General features: G+C 47.1%; 1 long non-coding RNA gene across 1 annotated transcript; it reads right to left on the minus strand.

Annotated features, from left to right (window-relative positions):
* Positions 1-3,419: 3,419 nt before the first annotated feature.
* LOC140701893 (uncharacterized) lies at positions 3,420-4,363 on the minus strand. Its single transcript, XR_012080888.2, has 2 exons — positions 4,086-4,363; positions 3,420-3,605 (listed from the first exon to the last, which is right to left on the minus strand). It is a non-coding gene; the product is annotated as an uncharacterized LOC140701893 (long non-coding RNA).
* Between the last annotated feature and the right edge of the window lie 1,249 nt (positions 4,364-5,612).

The raw sequence follows: 5,612 nt of genomic DNA on the forward strand, positions 1-5,612 counted from the left end.
TTCCTACCTCCTCCACCCACCCAGCAGCCATGAGACTCTGATGGCCGTTGGCATCCCAAGGAATGAAACGTGGGTTGGTCGTGTTCCTGGAGAGGTCCGTGATGGCAAAACCATGCCCGCCCTCTGGGGATACAAGTACAGTGGGGTCTTGACTTAAGAACGACTTGAGTTAAGAACATTTTGACTTAAGAACCGCTCTCATAGAAAAATATTGACTTGACTTACATACTTAGATTTGAGTTAAGAACTGAAAAAAAAAACACGTGAGAGGCAGGGAAAGTGCAAAATGTGAACTTTCAGTTAACTGTTGGCCAGTGAAAAGGGTGCCTGTCTGCTTCCTCGCTCCTCCCAGCATTTAGAGAGTGGATTGGGAGACAGTCTTCAGACTGCCTGGTACTGTACTGCCTGGACTGTATTTTCCCTGCCTTCCCTGAACCTTTCTTGACCTAAGAAAAAAAGAAACAACTCCAGTGGTCGAAGGCAGAATAGCAGCTTCCCATTAGTTTCTATGAACGGAAAAGAGCAGATACAGATCAAATGGTTTTCAATGCATTCCTATGGGAAATGCAGATTTGACCTGAGAACTTTTTGACTTGAGAACTGCCTTCCAATACGGATTAAGTTCTCAAGTCAAGACCCCACTGTAGAAGACCATGTGCTTGAGGGAACCCAATGATATTATTTCACACTTATGGTCAGAGAAACAGAGGGGAAAGGGAGCCCAGAGTTGAGTCCTCCGATCAAAGCCCAGGGCACGTAGATTTTCAGACAAGCTTGCCTTTCATGCTGAAAAGGCGAGGATGGCTTTCCTGGCCCTTCAGGCCGCTGAAGCTCAGTAGCTTGGTCAAATGCCACATCGATAGTCTTTCAGGCTGGAGTTTTCTGTTTGCACTCTCCCCCAGGGCCTCAAAGCTGATTAATGTTTGTTGGTTTCTTTCTGAATCTATTTTGGCTGCTGCCTTCCAATCATAAGGAAGAAGCCCTATCCCCGGTTTTGATGAGAATGCTATATTAAAGTCAACTTTGCTCCCAGCCACGAATGGGAGGTTGTGTTTAGTATTACTATGTGTTAAGGTTTCTTTTTAAAAAAAAAAATCTAAAAAGAGATGCCATCGCTTAATGGAGAGTCGGAATAACTAAATTCGGGCACCCAAGCTGATCAATGAAATGGCTAGCCCCCTCACATACAAGCACGCACACACAAAGTGTTAAATCAATTAAGAGTGCATAAGGACTTGATTTCTCCCTAATTCCAACAAACAAAGGTTACTAAATCTGTGCCTAGCTGAAAACTATCGGGCATAATAAGCAGCCGGTGTAGCTGTGGAGGCAGCCAGTCTCCGAATGATTCTTTTCTCAGCATGCCACATCTTTGGCTTGGGTCATAGATCTTGTTTAAGTTTACTCCTCCCTGGTGGTGCAGGAAGATGAGCTGTGCCCTTCTGCATCTCGGCAGCCATGGTGATTTACCTGGGCAGCTTACCCTGAGCTACTGAGGTGGGAGCAGAATTAATCATTGCACTTTGTCTTGCTCTCTCATCTCCTTCTCCACCTGGGAAGCTCGGCGCTCAGCCGGCCCCACCTCTTAAGTGCAAAGAGATGACACGGGACGAGGTCTATAAATCTCTCTCATCCTTTCAGAGTACAAGGGGCTCTTTCTGTACTGCCTGGTTGAGCCTGGAGCATCAGGCCCATTTAACACTTTGGAGAGAAGCCAAATGACACTCTCATAGAATCCTAGAATCATGGAGTTGGAAGGGGTCTCTAAGGCCATCAAGTCCAACCCCCTGCTCAAGGCAGGCATCCCAGTCAAAGCAGACCTGACATATGGCTGTCCACTTCAATGCCTCTACCATTGGAGCCCTCAGCATGCAATTGGTTCCATTTTTGTACTGCTTTAACAGTGAAGAAATTTTGTTCCTGATATTCAGCCATGCTGCTCTCTCTCGCTCTCTCTTTTACCAGAGGCCAAGAACTACCAGCATATGCATTCACCCAAAAGTGCCACGAACAAGGGATGCATAAGAGGACGCGGAGAGACTCAGCCCTGAGACAAGAAATGTGAGACCTTGGTAAAAGAAGGAAGCCTTATTGGGTGGCTTGACCCCTGTAGGGAAGAAATGATCAAGAGAGTTTCCGGAAGGCCGGCTGAGGATTGGGAGCAGACATTGTGTGTGTGCAGGAAGTGAACAACCAACATTATAGCTCTGGACTTGGAAGACATAGCCATGGGGGATGTTAGCCAAATATGTCCCTGTGCTATCCAGTTACACCAATCTGATATTGGTTTAACTGCCGAGTCTCTCTACCCTAGGGAATCCCAGAATTCATAGTTTGGTGAAATACATAGAATTATATCCTTTAGTTCATGCAAGTCCTCTAGAAGGGAACTCTAACTAGCTCACCAGGCACAACCTCTTAGGATGGTTTCACAACTGTTAAAATGATATCAGATGGATGGTTTCAGTGCAGATTCACCTCAATGCAGGTGGGAAAAATGGGTAAAGGTGTGCAAGGGATATTACATCAAATTTCCTCATTTTGTTCCTGTTATCGACTCACCTTGGCATTCCTCTCAAGTTTGTCAGACATTCTGCTTGTGAAGAAATGGCAAAATTAGTGTCAAGTCTTCTGTTTCGGTGCAGCCTTGAGTTGCTATTGCAGGTTTGGAGTTTCAGATGAAACACCAGGGAAGGCTGTTTTAGTTACAGGGATCCTTTCCTTGGAAGGTGAGGAAACTGTCTGATGAGCAAACCTCTGGAAGGATAAAGTTTCACCTGCTGATTGACTGCAGACAAATCTCATTAGCCAGTCTGATCACAAAAGGCTGGGATTAAAACTGGGAACCAGAATTGGGAAAAGTTACTTTCTAGATCACATGTCATGCTTTGCTGGGAAAACCACCACTGTGAGATTTTGAGCAGCTATAACATATTTGGCTATTGGTATGTTCTGACTCTTGTCCTGGTTCAGATTGATGAATCTAGTCTTCCAAGTTTCCACTCAATGGCTGCACTACAGTCCAAACTGAGTTGTGCTGCAGAGTCTCCCCTCTTCCCTCAATTTTGGGTTTGAATTAATAATATGAGGGCATCTCACCACTGCTCAAATTCTTGCTGAGGCTGGCCACTTCGCCACACAGAGAAGTACTTTCTGGATTTGGCTCATTTGAGGTAAACATCAACTCCGGAGAAAGATGGAGTTTGCCAAGAGAATATTGATGGGTATGTGGTGTGTTTTTTTAATACCATGGATTTGCAATTTGCACAAATTGTAATTTGCACAAAACTCCTGTTTCTGAACAGAACTAATGCCTTTTCCCTTTGGAAAGCTCAGCATGTACAAAGACACAGTCATGCTCCCCCCCCCCCCAGGCTAGGGCAACAGAACAGAAAGATACAAAAAAAAAAGACCCCATCTGATACTACAAGGCTACACTTATTGCATTGTTCAGTACTGACCAGTCCCCTTTTCAGTACTGACCATTCCATGGAAATTAGCCACACCCACTTGTAGAAATGTATGCATCTTCTCCGGGACCACCACCTCTAAAATGTTTGCCTCTCAGACTGGCTCACAGTGAAGAGAGGAGAAATGAAGTTTTCCTGTTTAATATGCAAGGAAGAGTTGAGTCAGAGCTGCAAATTTTTTTGGCTAAGCATTTCAAAGGTGCTGCGGTTGCTCTGCCCCAATGGGACAACAACTGTGTTCAGAATACATGAGGTGGCGCCTGTTGTTCTGCCTTCCTCCCGTCCATATCAACTGGCTCCACACAATGCACCCGCACCATTTGTATGCATTCAAATGCAATCCAGGGATAGCCATGTGGGATATGTGGGGGCCCCAGAGAGGGCCTGTGATTTGGCTCCTGCCCTCCCACACCCACCTATGCAGTTCAGAATATAAGAAGGCGGCATGTGTACGAAAGGCTAACAAGACTCCATTGGAAGAGAATTCAATTTTTGCTGAGGCAAAGCAGTTCCATGTGGCCAGTTCCCTGACAAATGCCGCATGCATGCCAACCGGGAGCTCCCTGCCTCAGATGGGGAGATAAGCTATGATTTATAGGTGAAATTATTTCTCACCTGGAAATCAGCTTGAATCCTGCCAAGACGTCACCGCTTGATGCAACGCAGCACGTAGGCGCACGAATGCCAGCGCTTGGAGCTCAGCGAGAGGCAGTCAGCTCGCCTAGACGCCGACGTCGCCCTCCACCCGGTGAGGGAGCGCTCAGACAAGCCGTTTTCTTTGACACTTAGTGTTAGATCCCAGCTTTGCAGATAAGAAGGCTCATTTACAGAAGTTGCAACACCTTAGAAGAAGAGAACAAGGAGACAAGATTCTCACCAGTAGGGAGTGTAACCTTTTTTTTATTTTTATTTTGAGGAGAACCTCCACGATGGAGAAAGGGTGGCAGGCCCCCTGCCTGCAGAGCGTGGGGCACGAACTGTTGGCAGATGGAGACAAATGGGACTGGGCCAAAACATAATACTGTCTGAACCAGTGCCAAGAAGTGGAGGGGGCCACTGTGTTCCTATACCCCAATGCTGTACCCACAATACAACCCCCACTACGGAAAGATCTGTGGTTTCATCAGTGCAGGCAGATGGCAAAGACCCCATACCATGATTGTGCTCCTAGTGGCTGTTCCTAGGTGGCCAACCTTGGGCTGAGGAGCTTCACTCCTGGGATGGCAGACAGGCAACCTGCTGGTCGAGCTGCCCTTGAAGCTGTGACAGCTTGGTGGACCATGCCACAGATGGTTGCCCCATGGAGACAACCTTTGAGAGGCCGATCCTCACCACACCACACCATGAGGTGGCAAAGGAGGACTTCTCGGGGGACCGTGGATGATAAATCACAATAATGACCTTTGAACTGCAGAGCTGGAAGGGACCTGGTGGATCGCCGAGTCCAGACCCTCTCAAGGAAGCACAGTTCAGATTGATGAACCTACTCTTCCAAGTTTCCACTCAATGGTTGCGCTATGATCCAAACTGAGTTGTGCTGCAGAGCCTCCCCTCTTCCTTCAATTTTGGGTTTGAATTCAGAATTAAGGATATGAAGGCCTTTCACCACTGCTCAAATTCTTGTTTGAACCTCTGGCTCTGCAGCCTGGCACACATATCTAGAGAGTCGGGGCCACCCCAGGGTGAGGACTTTATTCCCTGCAGCCTATAAAGGATATGCCTTACGAAAGTCAGCGCTGCCTTGTGATGAACCAAAAAAATGCTAAATTCTTTGAGATTGTTGAGATTGATCCAAGCCGAGCCAGGTCTCCCTACGCCGAAAACACACAATTATTTACAGCTCGGTAACAGAGACACGGGGTCTCATCTTCCAAACTCCTGCCCCGGCAGACAAGCACAGGGAAGGGAAGGCAATTAACACCTCCCGTACATTAAACACAGCTGCTCTTCCTCCTGTACTGAGGCTGCCACCACGGAGAGACGTTCCTGCAATAAACATTTGGCAAGTCGGCGACATCACACTCCCCGAATCCCCGAACATTCCCGGGCAAATCGATGTAACAACTTCCACCTTCAACACATTTGGAGCTTCGGAGGTTTCAGCCCTTTGGAAGCCAAGGGATTTGGGGGAGGAAAAATATT

This window comes from Pogona vitticeps, chromosome 8 (assembly GCF_051106095.1).
Source record: "Pogona vitticeps strain Pit_001003342236 chromosome 8, PviZW2.1, whole genome shotgun sequence".
Lineage (NCBI taxonomy): Eukaryota > Metazoa > Chordata > Lepidosauria > Squamata > Agamidae > Pogona > Pogona vitticeps.